Source organism: Anas acuta, chromosome 6 (assembly GCF_963932015.1).
Source record: "Anas acuta chromosome 6, bAnaAcu1.1, whole genome shotgun sequence".
In the NCBI taxonomy this organism is placed as follows: Eukaryota; Metazoa; Chordata; class Aves; order Anseriformes; family Anatidae; genus Anas; species Anas acuta.
This window is the reverse complement of record NC_088984.1, coordinates 29,519,888-29,539,957: the sequence shown is the minus strand read 5'-3', so window position 1 is coordinate 29,539,957 and position 20,070 is coordinate 29,519,888. Positions and strand designations below refer to the sequence as shown.

Here is a 20,070-nt window from a genome sequence, read left to right as displayed (position 1 = left end):
GACAAAAGAGCAGTACAGAAGCCAAGTGCACTATGGATGGTACCTGCTCAGATCTTGTGAGGGCGGAAAAAAGAAGAGAAAATCTTGAGAATGTCCTCAAAATTCTTAAAGAATTTGGTAATTGTTGTAGCCCACTTTCCTCTTCACAGACTCATCTGAAACCGTTTCCAAGCTTCTGCAAGAGCACACATTGCAAGTTCACTGTGATGCTAAGAACGAGTCGGTAGCGCAGCTGCACTTCATGCTCTTTTCTTGCCTATATGCTGCTTTAATTCTGCTGGATATGAAATGCATATCTCAGGAAATGCTGACTGTTGCTGAGTTCGATTTCAGGTGCCAAACTTGCAATTTGAGTAAAGTGAAGGATGAAAAAATACTGTTGCTTCACTGATCCAGGCAACGTGTTTTACAATTTCACTCGCAGCTTGTCTGGCCAAGGGACCATGGGCTCACAAATTTCTTCTTGGGGCTTTAATTTCTAAGTCCATCCTGACCTTCCCTCGTGTTTCCATTGATAACTGTCCTAGGTGAGGGCATAGTGATATTGGAAATTATTTAAAATCTGTATTTCCCTGTTCATTCTGGTCTTGCATTGCAATGTTTATTAAATCCTTTATGATGCTGAGAATTAAAACAGCTTAATGGGTTGTCACTTCAAATACGTGTTACTTTGGCATTTGCATAACTGCATTCATGATTTTAGCACTTAACCCGAAGTCACTGCAGAATTTGTACTTCCTTGCCTCACCCAGTGACTGAAGGCAGCAATGGGGGTAGACTGCAAGAGAAATTTGTAGCAGGGTTGACTTTGCTGTGAGGTGGGCAGGAATGTTCTCCATGCTGGTAAAAATAGGCTGCTTCTCGTTCAGCCAGGGTAGTGAATCCGAAGCAAACTCGAGTCTGTGGTCCTCCCACTTCCCTTCTTTCCTGGCAGATACTACAGCAGTAACAGCTGCTTATGGGCCTCCACTCTAAGAGGTGCTTCTTCAGCTGAAGCAGCTGGGATCTTGCTCCAGAAAAGAAAAGGCTGGGCCTGGTTCATCATCTCTGCTAAATGTCCCTGTGCCACATCACAGTAAATTGGGCTTGTTGAACAGTTGGGTACGTGGAGCAGAGAGCCTGTTTACCTTCCTTCTGTTTTTTTTTTCTTTTTTTTTTTTTTTTTTCTGATGAGCAATGTTCTTATGGAAATTCATCAGAGCTAAAATCTGAATGTTCTCTGCAGGAAAGTGGAAATTGACTGCTCAAGTCAGAAGAGGAGAAAAAGAGCTTCTCTTCCACTCATCCTTCCTTAATCATGAATGATTGGGCTTTTGCTGTAACAGTGTGAATGGTAGCATTTACTACTGCCTTGCCAACCAGGACTGCTCTCTGGAATCACTTCCTCCAATATTTACGCATCAGGCTGTGACCTGAAAAAGGGGTTGCTGTGTACACAGGAGCAGCTGGGCTGTGCATAAGGTGTCTGTACCCTCCAGCAGGAGTGGCTGACCTTAGCCATGCGTGGGTGTGAGAAGTGGCTTTGGATATCATAGAAAAGTTTTTAGGTAAAGTCTGAGGAGTCAGCAGAAGCCACAAATACAAACCTGCTTGGCATATCAGTAGTGACAGCCTAATTCTGGAGAGGAAATGCCTCAAACAGGCCACTTCCAACTGCTACCACCTCTCTGGGGAAGCATCTTTGGTTCCTATGTCTGCCAAGACTAAAGCTTCATGGTCCAGTTCAGGCCCTGGAAAGTCATCTGCAGCATTGCTGTCATTTATTTTTCATGCTGTTTTCCTAGAACTCGTTCACCACGTGTGCAATGCTCCGTTGCTGATGGGGGAAGGAAAACACAAAGCACTGAACATGCTGTGTACTACTAGAAGTACTGTGGCCAAGTCAGTGGGACCATAGCATGAGGATGCCCAGCACTGGTTCAGTATGAGACCTGTACCCCAGCTGTCAATAGCTCTGGCAAGAAAATCCCCTTCTGACAGCCCAACTGGCTGTTTTATCAGGTAGGCTAGAAAAAAAAAAAAAGTGTAGGCTCAGAACAAAATGCTCAGGCATTTTTAGAATCAGAAGCTGCATTCCAGCATTTTCTTCTAGCGGGAGCAGATCCCTCCACCTGAACCAGGCCTTTCAGACTTCCCTTGTTTCCCCAAAACGTGGCATAAGGAGCCCCTGGATGTTTCCCTCAGTAATGTTCTCCAAATTCTTCATAGCATTAACCATCTTTATATAGTGTTTATCATTCAACCCCAAGAGTTAGGGACAATGGCTGTAAATGGTGTGACTTCAGTGAATAGCTGGGACAAGGATTCAGCACAAAATTATCACTACAACTACCAAGTATACATATTGTCTTCAACAATCTTCAGCTTTTTCTGCCCCAAGATAAATTTTTATCATGTAGCATGAATCAGTTGCATCCTTAAATAAGTAAGCAAACCCACCAAATCTGAGTCATTGCTCTTTCTTTTCAGCCATCTGCTTATAAGGCCAATATGAGTGAGGAAAGGGTCTGCCCTGATCTCTCACCTGCTGTGCAAGGAAAGAGGTAGCTCTTCCAGAAGTTAGGAACCAATGCCTTTGTCTCTGCTGGGAGCTGTATGCCCTGGCCTGAGCACTAGAGGAATTAAAACCATTATGTGACAAAAACACTGTTTTACCACCCAGTTATGTACCAGTTACAATTTACCGAAGCCAAACTTGTTTCCCTCTACATAAAATAAGAATTGTTAGGACTTCTGGATGCAAGCCAGTAATGCTGTAATGGTGGTAGCAATTCCTATGGACAAAACTGGTACCATCCTATGCTGATATTCCTGGCTCCTACCTGACTCTGAAGGACAAGTCAGGCCAAGCTCTAACAAGCTGTAAAACCCGTCATTACTCTTATCTGGAAATGGTGTTGAGGAGTGACTGTCAAATATCCTTTTGCACTCACAGTCCCAGTTCCACATCAGCTTCCTTAAAGCAAGCCACTTTGTATCATACTTAAACTCTCTATTTTGAGTTATGTGACTGAATGCTGAATTTCCAGTAAGTGACAATAAAAAAAAATAAAAATAAATAAATAACATTCTGCAGTTCAAACTCGACTGGCAGTTCTAAAATCAGTGTCAGCTTGCTGCCTGCCACTTTTGAGCCAAGGTGACAAAATCCACTTGGACAGAATTTTGAAAGCCCTCTTTGCAGCAGCAATTATGGGAACTTGTATTCTGCAGGACTTGAATGCAGAGCAGCCTATGAGGAATCTTGAAATCATCTATGATTTGCTGGGTCTTCTTCCACATGAATGAAGAGGTTGTAAAATCTGCCTGAGATCAGCCTTTTTTTTTTTTTTTTTTTTTTTTTTTTTTTTTTAAGATTGCTTAAAAAAACACCCCTTGCTTTATAAAGCTGCAGTGCCTGTCTTTAAGGCTGCATTTGCACTGCAGTTTTTCCAAGAGGAACTTGGCAAGCAGGACAAAGGCTTTATACTCTTGTCACTCTGTGTAGGCTGTAATAAATGCCAGTGGGAGCTGCGTGCTTAAGGTATGGATCCCCAAAGAGCATTGAACACAATCAACTCAGGGCCCACAATCCTTCTTTGCTAACTAGGAAAAACACTCTGAGTAAAACCATCTGAACAACGTGCCTAACCCCTGTCCATGTACAGCTGTATTTTTCCCACAGATTGTTGGAGATGTTTGATTTTCCTTCGTGTCATTCAATATTGAGACCTTTATCTTCTATGGTTGTCTTCTAGTGTGATATCTTGCAAAGGGTGGGAAGGTGTTTTGTGTGATTTGTGGGTGTTCTGGCAGACAGCAACCAGGATTTTGGTGTGGTTTGCACCCAGTTTCTGAGCGACATCGCTTGGCAGGAGCAAAACTTCCTTTCAGCTAGCCAGCATACGTGGCACGCTGTGCGTTCTTCCAAAATAGCATCAAAATTGTGTTGTTGGCTGGGGACCTGGGTGGGATGAGGTTAACTTGGCTACCTGTGCATCTACCTGAAGAATGACCTTCTGTAACACATGTAGCTAGAGATTTTTTTGCACTTGTCCAATGATTGTTTAAAGCCCTGATTCTGCTTCTCAAATTCAAGCTTTACACTATGTTAAATACCCTCCTTATTTAGTATTAGCTAACAGCAATAACCAATTGCACCGTAAGGTAATTACATTGCAGAGGAGCAAAGTGCATTCCAGGAACTCTCAACTTTTACATCAGCCCCAGCTTGCCCATGGCTTTCCTGCTGCTTTCCTTCAAACTTGACAGTTATTGGTGTTTTCACAGAGGCTTTGTCATAGGAATGTTTGTTTGTGAGGAGTGATGACTGCTCTGAAATAGTACAACCCAGCACGTTCCCTGAAGGTTTTGCTGAGACCTGTTCGCACAGCTCAGATCCTGGAGCCAGCTGGTATTTCAAATATGCATGAGCCATTGCCGTACTCCTGGGCTATTTACTTCCTATTCTGTGGTCGGGTTTTCCTCTGTTTTCATTTTAATTTCTTCATTTGGGTTGTGAGATCCTCACCAGAAAAGTCCAAGTGGAGACCACGGATGAATCTCAGTTCTGACCATCACTGGCGTGATATTGGCTTGAACACGTCGTGGACCCTGGCTGGACTTCAAGCTGTGCCAACAAATACAGCGCTTTCCAGTATAATTAAAAAGCTGTCTCATGAGAGATTCTCAGTATGCTGCCTATATTTAAGCAACAGGGAAGAGAATGCCAATGGGATCTATGGTAACTCATAGGAATAACTGCAAGAAACCCCAAACCGTAGATTGAAAATTACAGGCAAAAGCTTTGTAATCTTACCAAAATAGCAGGGAGCTCTGCTGTGAGCTGTCTGTGAGGGAGGATCTAGCTCGTGTCAGACCCTTGCTTCGAGTTGGCAGCTCAGCTCTAGCCATGTCTCTGCTTTTCTGTGTGTTTTCCTCAGTGTCCTATCTGGTCGTAAGTCTGCTGAGGTTCCTTCCAGTGTCGAGAAGCTGCCAAGCGGACGTTTTTAGGTTGCTTGTTAGAACACAGGGAAGAGGACTTATGAAATATTTTTAGCAGTCTCTTCCTGCGGTAGTGCTTACGCCACAGAAATTGAAATGTAAACTCAGAGCTTCGTGCAAGCTTTTGAACTGCTAGAGACATCTGTTGTTAGTGCCCTGGGCAGGCTGTGCAACACGCAGCGCTGCTGACAGCAGGCAGAAGCTCTGTCTGGACAGCGTTAATCACAGCCCTTGGCAGGCTGCGTGGTTGAAGCCAACCACAGATGGCTGCTGCCCATTCTGCAGCCCTCCCTTAAAGTGCAAACTTGTAGCGTGTTTGGTGAATCAGTGCCATTTTAGCAGGTTTAGAAGGCCAGTCCCTCTGGGAACAGGTAAAGGTCCCACTTAGTGGGTTTAAGAATTGGAGGTTGCTTCTGCTGTTGTTTTATGTTTATGTTTTATGCTCTTACCAGGCAAGGATAGCCATAGTTCTCCTCTACTGTGACAGGCAGCTCAGATTTGATTCTCCGCTGTGCTTCTCTCCCATGTTGGGTTATGATACAAGTCCTTTTGACCAGCATCTCACGTCTCTAAAATGTATTTTATTTGAAGGAGCTCCACTTAACAAGAGAAACAGCTGTCCTTCAGCTTGAGTAATGCTTCTTTATCTCCTTGCAATATCATTCAATCACAATATCACAGGGAACTTGATTAGGAAGAAATGTTCATTGTTGGTGAAAACGTTCTTTAACATCTTTGCAGCTGGAAAGGATCCTAGAAATACCATTGTTCTTTCTGTTGTTTTTATCAGTAGTCATTAACCTAGCCGAGTAAAGACTCCGTAATAATCAATTTTGTTTATGCTCTCATTAGGGTACAACAAGGGGAAGACAAATCTCACAGCTCATTTTTCAGTGTATCTGTCTAACAGAAATGTAACTGAAGGTCATCTCAGTTGCCTAATCTGAACGGGTCTGTAACATCAGCCAGGCCCTTGATGTTTTCAGTGTTAAAACCCCAAGTGGAAAACAAAGACCTTCTCAACCAGTATCTCCAGGACTCCCCAAACACAGTTACCCCATTTTAACTAGTTTTAACTGCTGGAATAACACTTAATATCCTTTCTTACTTCTCAGAAGAAGGTAGGTTTTTTTAGCCCAACAGCTTCTCTTTGAATACAGACAACTCACCTACTGATCAGTTTGTGACAAGCAATTTGTACCAGGTGTCAAGATGTTGGTGATGGGGGGCTGCACTTGTGGATGGGGAAGAGGTTGAGGAGTTGGGAATGAAGGAGTGAAGTTGGGTTTGGGCAATAGGAGTTGGGAGAAGGTGGTGTTTTATTTTTTTTTTGTCTTTGTTTCTCACTATCCAAATCTATTTTAATTGGAAATTAAGTTAATTTTCCCCGAGTCAAGTCTGTTTTACCTGTAACAGTACCTGGGGGAAGGTCTCCCTGTGTTTGTCTCGGCCCATGAACTTTTTCATCTTCTTTTCTCCCCATCCTGTTGAGGAGTGGCAGTGAGAGCCTCTGGGCATCTGTTGGTGTCAGCACACCACACTATCTTGCTTGTCTAACCCAGTACAATCCAAGATGTAACACGTTGCTGGTATTCCTAGTACACTTGATGGTGGGTGGTATGAAATATTGTTGGAGTTTTCTGTATTTGATATATGGGTGAAGTTATTTTTCTTATTCGTCTTTCCATGCATAGATCTTTTTTCCCCCTCATGTCTTCTCTCAAGAGATGTAAATAGAAGCTGTGAAACCCCTTTTGTCCGCGTTTCTAACTAATTTTTATCACTGATGTCGTTATCTACTTCCCATTTGGCTACGGGCAACTTCTCTCAAGTCAGGACTTTGTGGTCATTTAACAGCCTTGGACAATGCATAATTCTTCTTCATCCTTTTCTATCTAAGACAATCTCACAGATGATTTTGATCACACCTTTCCTCCACTTTGAATCCCCCCGTGCCTTTTTTTTTAAATCAGGTGTTAACTGGTGTGATTATTCTTTTCACCTGTCTTTTAACGAATCATGACAGTCTACTCCTGAAGTTACCTTTCATTCTTGTGATGTTCTCTCAGATAATTTCAACCAGATCATTAATGAAGATGTTGAACAGGACTGCTAGTAACTTGCTCTCAATTAGTGTTTTGTGCTGCTGATCACCACCCTCTGGGCTTGGTTCTCCAGCCAGTTTTCAGCCCATGACACTGTCTACCTCCTCAGCTTGTCTATGAGGATCTTACAGGGGATGGAGTCAACGGTCTTACAGAAGTCCAGGTAGACATTATCCAATGCTCTCCCCTCATCCCCACAGTAGAAAGAGGAGAGATGATGGTCTTTCCCTGCTGCTGACAGTGAAGATGGCCCACAAGGTGCCATTTCTTTCCTACGTTGTTTCCTGCACCACTGAGCTTCCCTTCCTTAGGTCATTACCTTGGTGTTTCTGTGGGCATCCATCAAGGCTTTTATGGTGAAGGTTCTTCAAAATTACTCTCCCCTGTTACATGAAGAACTCAAAGCCTTCCTAATTCTCTTAGCTCACACTGCTACATGGCTGGGACAGGGCTTGTCTCCAGACAAGCCACGGCAAAGGTCTGTAGGTATTTCCTCCAGGAGGGACAAATCATGGGAGGGAGACAAACTACTGATGTCAGAGAAGACAGACAGTTCACATAGGGACCGCCATCCATTTTATGCTTTGGGTATCACCTGTCATAAATTTGTCTTGCTCTCCAGATGGCATTGTAGATAAGCTGAAATAGAGGAGAAAGTTCTTCCTATTTTGTGCCCAGAAGGCCAAATTCTACATATCCTTGAAAACAGACTGGGACAGAGACTAAACAGCTGAAGAACGTGCTTCTCCCTTAGGCTATATATGTCTAAATGGCATTTGATTCTATTAGTGGCAGACTCGTTAGTATTTAGAAAAGCGAGAGTGGAATGCAAGCGTATTTTGAACAGAATCAGCATTGTGGTAGCCAAAGCTCATTAATAATGAATTTTATCAACTGTTCACTGAAATTTGTTCTGCCAGCAGAGTGTAATTATCTGCAAAAGTGATGCTTTTGCATGAAGAAAAAACATGCTACAAAATAACCTACGTTGCTCCTTTTCCAGCAGTTATCTTGTTCCAGAACAATTACAATGCTGTGTGAATCCATAAGGTATTTTTGAGCATCTTAGTGGAGTAATCACTGCAACAAAAAGTCCTGAAGGTCATGATTTGGTGAATCATCAGTATGGAGCACTGGAATTAGCTGTTTAGCGTCTTCATTGCTGATGCAGCAGAGGGGACCCAGCCAGGAGGAGCGAGCAGAGGGCCATGCGGCCACCCCGAGGGACAGGGACAGGGACAGAGCTGGGCTGTCAGGAGCCTGGGGGAGCCCAGGCAGGAGAGGTGCAGAGTGCTGCCCCCGGGGAGGAGCAGCCCCAGGCCCCGGGACACGCTGGGGCACCCAGCTGGGAAGCAGCTCTGCAGGAAGGGGCCTGATGGGCACCGAGCTGAGCCCTGGGCACCAAGAGGGCTGGCGGCACCGGGGCTGCCTTAGGCACAGTGCGGCCAGCAGGCCGAGGGTGGTGAGCCTTCCCCTCTGCTCAGCGCTGCTGGAAGGCACCCAGCAGAGCTGTTTGGAAGCTTTTTAAAACTGAAACTTCTTTCCTTAGAAACTGCAGCTTAAACAGCATTGAGATGTGTTGGTTTCTTGTTAAGTTTTGGTCAAAAAACTTCCCTGTTCTGAAGTGCTTTATAAAATATTCCAAGCTGGGTAACTATCGAGTTCACCTGTGCCAAGATGGCAATTCCAAGCATGCTGTTTGCATCTGTGCAGACATGGAAAGAGGCAGCAGAAAGAGGAGCGAGTTTGTGTGTCTGGATCCTGCGTCAGTAGGCATCCCTTTTGCTTTCCATCCTCCAGCTGCTCTCCAGCAGAACTGCCTTCTGCCCAAAGCCCTTGCAGTGAGCACAGAGGACAAGCCCACGAGCTGGTCCCACCAGGGCCCTTTCTTTGTGGTATCAGCACAGGGCTGATGGATGTAAGTTGAGGGTGGAGAGTGTGGTCTGCCTGTGCCTGGAAATGGCACTCAGCAAATGTATGAGATTGGTGAAAGCAAGAGTGTCCAAAAGCTTGCGGTCCTTCTCCAGCCTCTGCACGTCAAAGTGCTCTCACACTGATACTTAGCAGACATAGATGATTAATTTCATTTCCTCAAAGCAACCTTATATTCTGTCCCCACAAATGGCCAGGAGAAAATTCTTGACCTGGGATAAAGGGAATTTGAAACGGAACCTGTGAACGCCCTGGTGTTTGTCTTCCTCAGGAGCTTGCAATGCCAGAACAGCAATCCCTAATCTAGCACACGCTTGTCAGAAACTTGGTTAAACTCCTTGCACTGTGTTTTCTGAGGAAAGCCTCGTGCAGCATCCTACAAAAGGTGAACTCAAGCACTGGTGCAAAGTTTACATGTCCATGGAAAACTTACTGCTTCACCATGCAAAAGTTTGGGCTTCCCTTGTTTGGCTCACACTTCATAGAGGAAATAAAATATTGTATGAGCTTTGAAATGACAACAGTGAAGACTCAGGCCATGTGTTGGCAGCAGAGATAGGACAGTGTGAGATTGCACTGAGATTGGACAGATTATGTACACGATTGCAGGAGACTCGTGGTAACTGAATCAGAGTCATTAAGGCAATCAGCATAAAGTTAATTTCTCTAAGACTTTTTACCTCCTGTCCTCCACTCATAGATTAGAGACACGGCCTGTCGACAGCTGCCTACCAGACAAGAGGCATCTGCAAGGTGAAGCCATCTGCCCTATTTCTCGCTGCGTAAAAGCAGCATTTTTCTGGCCAGTGGGGGATAGGGAGGCTGCATTCACATGTTGGGATATTGGCAGAAGAAGAAAAAGAGGCTCTCATGAATCCAGGGTTGGGTTTTTTTGGTTTCTTTCTTTTTTTTTTTTTTTTTTCGTTTTTCGGTGCTTCTTCTAGTACTAGTACAAGCAAAAAGTACGGTTGGCCCAGCTCACTGAAATGCCTGGGCTAACAAGGGAAATCCTGAACTTTATCAAATTTATGGCTTCCAGAAGAACAGATGTGTCAAGAGAGCCACCCTTACAGACAGCATTTTGGTAGAGGCTTGTTTTCTTGCTGCCAGGTTCAGTGACCTAAGTAAGTGTGTTTGGAGGGTAAGCAGTGGAGCCAGTAATTTGCTGTTCTGGGAACTTCTACCTGGCTGAGCAGTCACTTGGCGTAACACTGTGCTGTCCAGTTTTTGCCACCCTTGATTGCTCAGGCTAGCATTAATGGATTCAGTGCTTGCCAGAAATCACAGAATGCTATAAATTAGCTCTGGCTGCTCAGGTACCTAGGAGAATGTTAATGAAACGATCAAAGTTGAGAAAAGGTGAGCTAGGAAAGTTTAATTGGTAAAAACAGAAGAAGTTTCAAAAGCCAGCTCAAGTAGGGTTAAGAATCACAACGCGATTAGATGCTCACATCTGTCAAGTCAAAGCAGTGTTTTTAATTTTCAAGACAGCCTTCAGATTAGCTATGCCTTGGCAGGGATATTATAATTTATTATTTTTCATCTAATTGGGTGAAACGGTTGCCTAAAGTTTGGCAAGTGTATATCACCCAGGGACCCATCAGGGAGATCAGAGCATTTTCCTTGCTTTCAGATCTCAGAGGCTGCGTCTCACAGGAAAATGATCTGTCTAAGGAGGCTCAGTTTTTCTAATAAAAATTACTTCACTTCTTCCCTACTGTATCTGCCGTAAATGTTTATCTTTGGCTTGCGGCCAGCTGTGTTAAAAGACGATGGCTATGCAGCATTGCGTGGCTGCGTTAGGAGCCAGATAAACTCAGGGTGGGTCATGGGCTGTGCATGTGCACGTGCTGCCAGTCTCGTGAAGGCACAGCCACGTAAATGCTGTCCTTACCACTTTCGAGTGGGACAGAGACCCACAGGAGCTGTCTTCAAATGGCTGGGGGCATCTCAGGTGGCACAGGAAAGGAGTGACAGACTAGAAGCTGTTCATAGAAATAAGAAACCCCACTCTAGATGAGAGCAGAAGTGGAAAAGTAACTCTGATTCAAGATGCAGGGAGCTTCTGGAGTTTTTTAAGAGCATGGCAGCCTGCTTGGGGATGAGCAAACCACGTGTATCTGGAGCTTTCAAGAAGCAATATCTCTGTTCACCTTCATTTATTTATTATTATTATTAATCCTTATTCATCTGCTTTCTTAGCTTTAAGAGCTTTAAGTAATCTTTCAGGTGGAGTTGAGTATGCAGTGTGGGTATGAGCACCTGGCTGCCTCCCCCAGATTTCCACAGGTTGGCAAAGGGTTTAATATCTCTTTAGTATCCCAGTCCCTTTATATTCTAATGTAGTTTGCAAGGCACAAAGGCAAAAAACAGATTCAAAGCAGGATTCAAGGGCCAAAGAATAAATCGTGGGCTATTTCAAATAATTCAAATATTCGGATACTTAGTGATCTATCAAGAGGTGAGAGTGAGTAATATGACTCTTTGTCTAATTTGTTTTATAGCTGGAATTTGAACAGTCTTGTATAAAACTACAACCCATGAATTAATCACAAGAAATGTAACTGTATCTAGGTCAAGTCCACATGTGAACCTCCAAAAAATTTTATCTTCATTCAGCTTTTTCAGGATTATCTTTACTTCTGTTGCCTCAGGGGAAGAAAAATTCTTTGATTAAAAAAAAAAAAAAGGCAATTTTTTTTTAGTTTCTTTTTAACTTCTCCTCCCTCTCCCTATCTCTCTTTCTTTTTGAAGTAGAAAGCTTTTTTTCTTTGAAAAGAAAAAAAATATTGGTTTTATATGTTTTTCACTGAAGGTTGCTCAAATTCAACCAGTCCTATTGTGGCTGTGAAGGAACCATGAAATTTCATTACAGCTTTTCCACACAAAAACCAACGGAAGCGTCCAAGGTTTAGTTTTGTCATTTAAAGATCTCCCTCTAGAATTGCTGTGTGATTTTTTTTTTTTTCTTTCTATCCCTCTGCAACTGCCAGGAACCCAGAGCTTCGGGTTTACAGAAATATTTCTTTTGGGAATGAAACCAATTAAAATTGTGAAGAATCAGAAGCTGTGCTTTTTGGTTAGCACTAAAGTTTGGCCTTGTATTCATTAGTATGCCACTTTACAGAACACAGTCAGCTTGGATGTACTCTTTTTCACTCTCTGATATAAATGAGGCAGAGTGAGGTTTCTTTTTACTGAATACTCTTTCTCGCTGAAAATCCAAAGGTATTTTTTCCCTGCGGTAGACACTGCTAAAGTGTCATCTTTTGCTGATGCCTCCCTGGTGAGGCTCAGCCTCAGGGCTCTGTTGTAGAGACTGAAGCACTGGGCTGCAGTTAGTCTTACGTTTTCCCCAGTGAGATATTAAGCTTGATTCCTATGTCAAAAAATGCAACTATTTGTGGTGTTTTTTTTTTTTTTTTTTTTTTTTGTTTTTTTTTTTTTTTTTTTTTTTTTTTTTGTGTGTGTGTTTAGGGCACAAGAGCTTGCAGTTCTGAGATGCAAGAGATTGGGCAGGGCAGGCAGGAGACCAACTTGGCTAAGTCAACACCTCTCAGCCAAACTAAAACACAGAAACGAAGTGCATAGGCAGTGGAGGCAGATGTACACATCCTGGGAATATTCTAGGAATATGGCCCGGGAGTGCAGAGAGGGGATCAGGAAAACCAAGACACAAACAGAGCTAGGAGTAGGGAGCTCATCACTCTGCTAGGAAGCAGAGTGATGAGCTATGTGGAAGATGGTGAATGGTACAGAGAAGACATACTCCACTCATATGCTAGCGATTGCTTCTCATTAATCTTTCTTCAAAGATCCTTAAAGTGGCCATAAAAATAAGAAATGAAACATTCAGTTTTAGCTCCGCTTTTTCTCCTTAACGCAGAAGAAAGCTCTTAACATCAGATCCCTTTAGAAATTTAACATCTCTTCAGGTTAGAGGCGCCAAGAATAGCTTCCTATAAATCTTTCACCTTTAGAGGACACGTACAGAAAACTGGAGTTTGAGAGTGTGTCTAGAATATTTTAAGGCATTCTCTCAGCAAACGATGCCTGGGATGTGCCAAGAGGGATGAACTCCTGGAGCCATCCTTTGGTATATTCGTTACTGCATGAACCTGGCTGTCCCAGTTTGGGCAGCACTGCACCGGTGTGAATTCAGGGACGTGACTGGTGTCTGATGCCTACTGCAGGGGTCACTTCTACCGTCTTGTGGGTCAACCTTTAGCAATCCTGTAGACTGATTAAGCATAAATAACAGTGTGCTTAAAAGGGAAATGAATAGGAGATAGTTGGGCAGGAGGAGGGGATTGAAAGACAAATCTGCCATCCTCTGGAAAGCTTTCATCAATGCTGCAGGTGTTATTCTGTCCTTGGAGGGTCTTTATTTTGATAATTCCAGACTCTCATTTTCTTAGCAGTAATACTATAGAAAACAACAACAACAAACATGCGTACACACAAAAGACTTGGACAGGGAAATGGGATGTGCTTGTTTCCTGATTCTAGCTATATGACTTATCCGTATAACTGGTCACACTAAAACACTGGTTAAAATGCCTCTTTATTTTCACTGCTACCAGAGATTGTGATTTGAGTCAGCCTATAAATCTATCTAACTGCTCTGCGTTGTCTTAAACTTGATCTCTTTGCACCAGGGACTGCTGCAGTTGCTGTCCAGTGCATTGAGGCTGGCTCCTTTCCCTCCCAAAACATCATCATCCTGTGTCCCTGAGTTATTAGTCACCTCCTCCATAACCTGTCCCCTGGAGCAGTGGCACTGTGGCAGCACAGCTGATACCATTTCATTTATCTCACAAAGCCTTGATTAAACTCAAGAGGGCTCCAGCAAAATTACCACTTGTCCTGACCCAGCTCACTGGGAACCCAGGCGCAGCCCTTGCCCTTTGCTGAGCATGCTGACAAGTGCTGTGATGCTCAAACACATGAGCAGCAGTGGAGTTTTGGGTCTGGGTGTCCTCTTTGAGCTACATTCAAGTTGTCTTTGCCTGGCTACTTCAGCTACAAAGGCTACAAACAGCACCTGTGCTTTTCCAAGTGCCCTGCTAGTTGCAGATGTGGCTACTCATGTTTCCCAGGCGGCCCTGGGCAATAGCACAGCCCTAAATAGGAACGGACCCTAATGACAGGCATAGTCTGAATAAATCTCTCTTCCTCGCCAGCTTTCAATTTTGATTTCGTTTTCCTCGGTGACATGCATTCACTCACCACGACCAGGAAAGCACATTTATTTTTGGATGTGTAGCTAAGCTGGCAGCAGCGTTACATCTTTTAGGCTCTCACTTGCTAGAACTGCAGAGATAACTAGATGCTTTTTCTTTCTAGCACCAGGAATATTTGAGCTTTGTGTGACTTTTCTGTACAATTTGCAAAGAGGTGAGGAGGGAGCAGCAGTGTCCACTGCTGCTCTGGCTGGCCTCCAGCACTCAGACCTGGGGCAGTAACAGGGAGCTGGTAGTGGTGGTGCTGGTTGTGGCTGTGCATTAACAGGAAAAAAGAAAAAAAAATGTTGTTAGGACATCCAGTCTGGGAACTACCTGAAACAGGGACTCTGGCCAGGCTGTGGTAGCTGAAATTTTTAGCAGGTTTGGACATAACAATAGTTAGTGGGGAGGAAAAGGTGTATTTTGGGTTGAAGGAACGATGTAAAGGGGTTACCTGCTAGCTGGAAGATAGGTTTGAGGTCAAGGGAAATATTGAAGCAGGTGGTGAACATAGCAGTCATCCCTTTGTGTGGAACAAAGAGGCTGCAAGTGGTTTCAATCTCCACCTCCCCAGGGGCTGGCATGGAAATTTCCAGCTGTGTTCGGCTGCTGCTCTTCTCCTGGTGGAGCTACGACTTTTGGGTGCCTCTCAGAGGCAGGCAGGTGTGTGTGCCGTGGGGGCAGAGTATTTAATTCAGGTTTCTTCCATCACATAGAAATGTCGATGAAAGTGCAGAGCAAGCAGAGGTGTCATCCAGGGCACAGAGCGGAGCTTGCAGCATCTTTTCTTTCAGGCTAAAGCACCTCCAATGAAGGAGCAGCTGCCCTCTCCACTCCATGCTCTCCTGCTCCTCTGACCTGCTCCACCAGCAAACATCAGAGCAATGTAAAGTTAATCTACTGCTGCTTTGTCTTCAGGCTTTACCCTCCCCAACTCTGCAGAGAGAAGGGGGGACAGCCGCAGGCTGCCTCTACACGTTGGAGGCACTGAAACCTCCCAGGAGCTGTGGGACTCCTGCCACCACCTCCTGGTGGATCTCAAGGCACGATGCAGCCCCCAACCCTTGGTCTGAAGGTTCCCAATCTTGAAACGTGAGTTTCAGGAACAGAACAGATGAGAGCCTGCTGGTTTTGATGCACTTGTTTTTGCTGCGCATGGGAGGTGTAAAGCAAGCTGTGCTTGAACTCCTCGTGTCCCCCTCCCACTGCTTAAAATGTCCTAAAAACCATAGATCTTGCTGATTATGGCTGCCTGGAATGGAGAGCAGGAAAACCATACTTCCCTTTGTCCCCACACAGTGTACTGCAGGAAGGCTCTAGGTAGGATTAATGTTATAAAACTAGAAAGCCATTGCTTTCATCTGCCAGAGCTGTTCAATGTGGACTACCTCTGCTTACTGGAACAGGAGACAAGCTGATTTTGACCGCATTTGCTAGCAGATTTCTGGGATTTTTATTCCCCATCCCTCCCTGGCCTCCCACATGGAAAATAATCCTTCCAACATGCAGGTGGCAGCTTCCTTGGGAGAGGGGCAGACATGTGCAGAAGGCTGTATTTTAGTTTATTCATAGAACAGACATATTGTCATTTGGAGGGTGTTACTCTCAGTATTGTATTAAAAATAGCTGCAGTGTTAGGGTTTTAATTCTCACCTTTTTGCTTGCCTGATTTCAGAGTAATTTGTGTTTTACAACTCAACTACAGCTGTAGTTGAGACAGCTAGTCTAGCTTTCTATGAAATGTCTGCAGTGCTCTTCTCAAATCAGATTGTGTGTTTCTAGTTGATAACTGAAACCACAAAGACTTGACTTATTCTACAATATTGTAAAAATTTGAAAATTTTATTGTAGAAAATTGGTGCAGACACTGGACACCTATGTCCTGGGCTGAATGTTGGTACCTAAAATCATATCTAGTGTGTAATAAACGGCAATGCTGTCACTGTGTAACTGAACACACAGGTTGTAAGTGGTAAAAGTGGCAAAATCCACCAGCAGACTGTCCAACTGATGAAAGTAGGCATTAGACTAAAAAAAAAATAAATAGCTGGGGCAATGACACCTGGACACTAGAGCCGCCAAGTCACCGGGTGCTGGCTCTGTGGCTGTCGTGTCAATGAACATATAAATTCAAGCCCCATCTTTGGCATGGAGTTATTAATGGGAATTATCACACTCATTTAGTGGCTGCCATCACTTAGTAGATTAACCTTTATCATGCAGCTTTGCCATGCTAGCTGCACGGCAAAATAATTACTTTTATTAGAATCTGCCCTTGATTTAAAGCCATGGGGGAAGCAATTAAATTTAACAAAAGGCAAAAGCCGTGACTTCTAAATGAAGATGGATGGCTTTTGTTATCTGTTTCATAAATTTTATTGTGTACAAGTATTAGAAAATATTCAGTCATCTCTTTTTTTTTAAAGTATGATATTAGACATTTTTACTCTAGGGCTCAGTTGAATGTCATCAGTACTTGCTCCGGGACTCAGCTCAGAAATAAAGCTTTGTATAATTTAAACTTATCGCAAATGACTTCCAGGGGGCTTTGAACTTGATCTGCCACTTGCTTCTCAAACCTTTCGTGCTTGTGTTCAGCACAGAGCTGAACACTTATGATTTCTTGGATCACACAACCTAATCATGGATGGATCACCTCTAGCTAATTAGGTGGCTTTTTTCTTTATTTTTTTTCTTTATCTTCCAAGATGCACCCTACACTTTTTCAATTAATATTATATCAGTGAAAAAGAGTTGGTCAGTGTGTGTCATACGTACTTGTGTGAGGATCCTAAGTGTGTTAGTTTGCAAACAGTTTACAAATAACAGATACCACCTGCACATCGATTCTGAAATTATGGTGGTGTCTGAGCTCTTGGGGAGAAAACCTACCCTAGTCCTTCCTTTAAACAACTTCTGTGTTTGCTTGGAAAGCTTGGCTTGCCTATGGATTGGCATTGTGACTGTTAAGATCACTGCTAGTGGCAACAGAAGGTTTTTTGTTTCAGACGGAGTCAGATCCACGAAACTGCTGGGGAATGGTTTCTTCTGTGTGGGAGATGGAGGTCAAGGTTTCTGGAGTCTTTGTGGATTTGCATGGCACGATGGATCTCAGGGGCCGGTGATGTTAAAACACTTGGCCAAGGGAAGCTTCTGGTTTGTTTTTCAGGGGACCTTAGAGGCTCTTCTGAGGTTTCCGTGAGTGAGATGAGTGCACTGGCACCAACACTGGCTCCGTGGTATTCTCCAGGTACTTTCAGACTGCATCAGTCTCAAAGCTCCCACTCAGGACTCGGGAGCTGACTCGGTCTGCCTTCCTGGGGCCCTCTAGTGCACTGCTAATCCCACAGCAAATCTCTCCCTCACGGGAACCGACCTCACAGATGGCTGCAAGGTGGCTTGGTCCCCTGCCAAGCTGCTGTGAAGGGTCAGCTGGATATCTTCCGTGCATTTCTACTTGCTAACCAGGGCAATATAATGACGTAAGGACATTGTGTTTTATGTACACAGGGAAAATTAATCCAGATGAATTTGAGAAGCTAAACGTGAATCTAGTCACCCTTCTGGAACCAGGCTAACTTTTTATTTGATTTAGTTGAGCTGGCTTACAGAGTAAAGTGAAAGTGGCTGTTCTCAAAAGGATGTTTGTACCGATGGTGTCTGTGGGAGCATATACTTGGAACAGACACTCCTCTGCCTGTCCTTGCTGTTGACAAGTCCTGTGGACAGAGTAGTTTATATGGACAATATTATAACATGCAGGGAAAGGGAAGTGCCCTCTGGGCTTGTTTTCACCTGGGATGCTGTAGTGGTGACCACCAGGGGTGACACCATCAGGTAATGGGAGTGCAGGAGCTGCTCTTGGCACTCCGAGGTGGGGAGAGCATCTTTGTTACGCCTTCAGGGTAATGAATGGGGGGAAAGGCTACGTCCATGTGAGTGGCATATGGAGGAGAGAAAGAGAATCCCTTGTTTACCTTCCTTTCTGCTAGGAGGACAAAGAGGCACAAAGCCACCCTGCAAGCTGGCAGATACCCACGATCAAAAGCACTTCTGCATTTTATAACCAGCCCGTGAGATTTACTGCTGTAACAAGTCTCTGATGAGCCACGGCTTCAGGACTCCCAAGGGGATTATGTGCACAAATGACAAGAATATCCCTTGGAATAAATATTAAAATGAACTGGAGCTTTGAAAAGGATATAAGCCCTCATGTCTGGGGCTCTGCCACTTTTAACTACTCGTGCTTAAGCAGACTGACGGGGATTCTCCACCCTCAGAACCCACTGCCTGAGAAGCCCTGCACAGGAACACAAATGGTCTATGGTGCAAAGGCTGGCTTTTAAAAAACACCTTGATAGTGTCTGTCTCTGCTGCTCTGGGTCTGTCTTCATGCCATTCCCCGTTCTAAGCTACTTAGATTTATTTTTTTTAAAGCTTTAAGTGGGTCTATATATAGAACAGGCTGCATCCTGCCTGAAGACTCTCTGACAGCGAATAAGGAGCTTAATAGGGCTCCCTGATACGTCTCAGGATTTTTCCATTTCTAATTCTCTGCAGTTTGAAGCTTGGATAAGAGCTTTCTTTCCCCAAGTGATGACCACCTCTTGGTGCTGGGTAAATTGAATTTGAGTTGGACAGGGCCTTTGCAGAGATGGACTTGCTGCAAAAAATACCAGCCTAGAAAGATGCACGGTGATGGGAGAGTTTAGCCCTCCTCAAGTCTTTGCCAGGCAGAGGCCACCCTATATTAAGGTGGTGGAGGTGGCTCTGTGCCATGACCGTGGCACAATCTGCTTGCCCTGTGTGGAAACCTGCTTCCACCCCCATGCTACAGCCAGGGGAAGCAGAGTCAAAATTTCTGGTTCTTAGCATCTCCCAGATGAGCTGAACCTTTGCAGAACACTTTTCTGTAGCCTATTAGCTGTTTGCTGTGCAGAGCACTGACTTGAATTGTTGTTGATTTAGGCTAAATGGCAAGCATTCTTGCAAATGAGGCGAAGACAAAATTGATGCTTTAAGAAGTATTGTTGTAGCAAGAAGCTTTCCTGTCTTGTAACGTTTATCTGCTCCAGCACTTCCAGCATTATAGTTGTTGTTGTTGCTTTTTCAGCACACGTTAAATGCTGCAAAGCATATCTGCCTTCTGCTGTGTGCTTCCCTGTGCATCTGGGATAGGGAATTGCCCTTGTGGGTAGAATTTACTGCCTCTATTTTTTGAACACTTCATTTTTAACGTTACACAGCGTATTGCATTTCAGTAGGTGGGATAACTATTAATTAAAATACTTGGTATGGAAGACTTGGAAAATGACTGGAAAATCAATTGTGTTCTTCTAAGGAGCTTTCTTGGTGAAATTGTTTTTGATTGTCTCCAAATTTTGGTGGCTTGCTGTGCTTACTAAGCTTCTGCTTCTTCTACATTGCTATATCTCAAAACAATTGTTCCATAAAATACCACAGCAGTGGGGCTGGGGAACAGCAATTTTTCAGTGGGAAGCTTCACCATGCATTACATATAAAATGAAATAGTGAGTTTTGAAGATGCCTTGATGGAAAAATGAGTATACAGCCAAAAACCATCTTGGGAGGGGAAAGGTGCAGTTTTCAGCTGTTGATGCAGTATGTTGATACATTTTACTTACTGTGCAAAGCTTGTAACAGAAGAACTTGCCTTATCTTTGTGCCCTCTCTTTATTCGTGGCAGAAGGCATCAAAGTAGCTATGTATTTACTTGTCAGAAATTGAGAAGTCTGAGGATACCCTGTAAGGCTTAGGGATCTGTCTGTGGGCTTTGTAAAGGACTCCCAGCACAGGCAGGGTAA

General features: G+C 43.9%; 1 long non-coding RNA gene across 2 annotated transcripts in view; it reads left to right on the top strand.

Moving 5' to 3' along the window:
• The window catches only part of LOC137858446 (uncharacterized), a 97,792-nt gene that overhangs the window by 5,972 nt on the left and 71,750 nt on the right, over nucleotides 1-20,070 (top strand). Inside the window, exons 2-3 of one of the 2 annotated variants that reach the window (XR_011097735.1) lie at nucleotides 935-1,101; nucleotides 1,226-3,066. The exons of the other annotated variant lie outside the window; for it this stretch is intronic. This is a non-coding gene — a long non-coding RNA (uncharacterized lncRNA). Of the gene's footprint in view, nucleotides 1-934; nucleotides 1,102-1,225; nucleotides 3,067-20,070 lie in introns of those variants that run through there. 2 annotated transcript variants of the gene reach the window in all.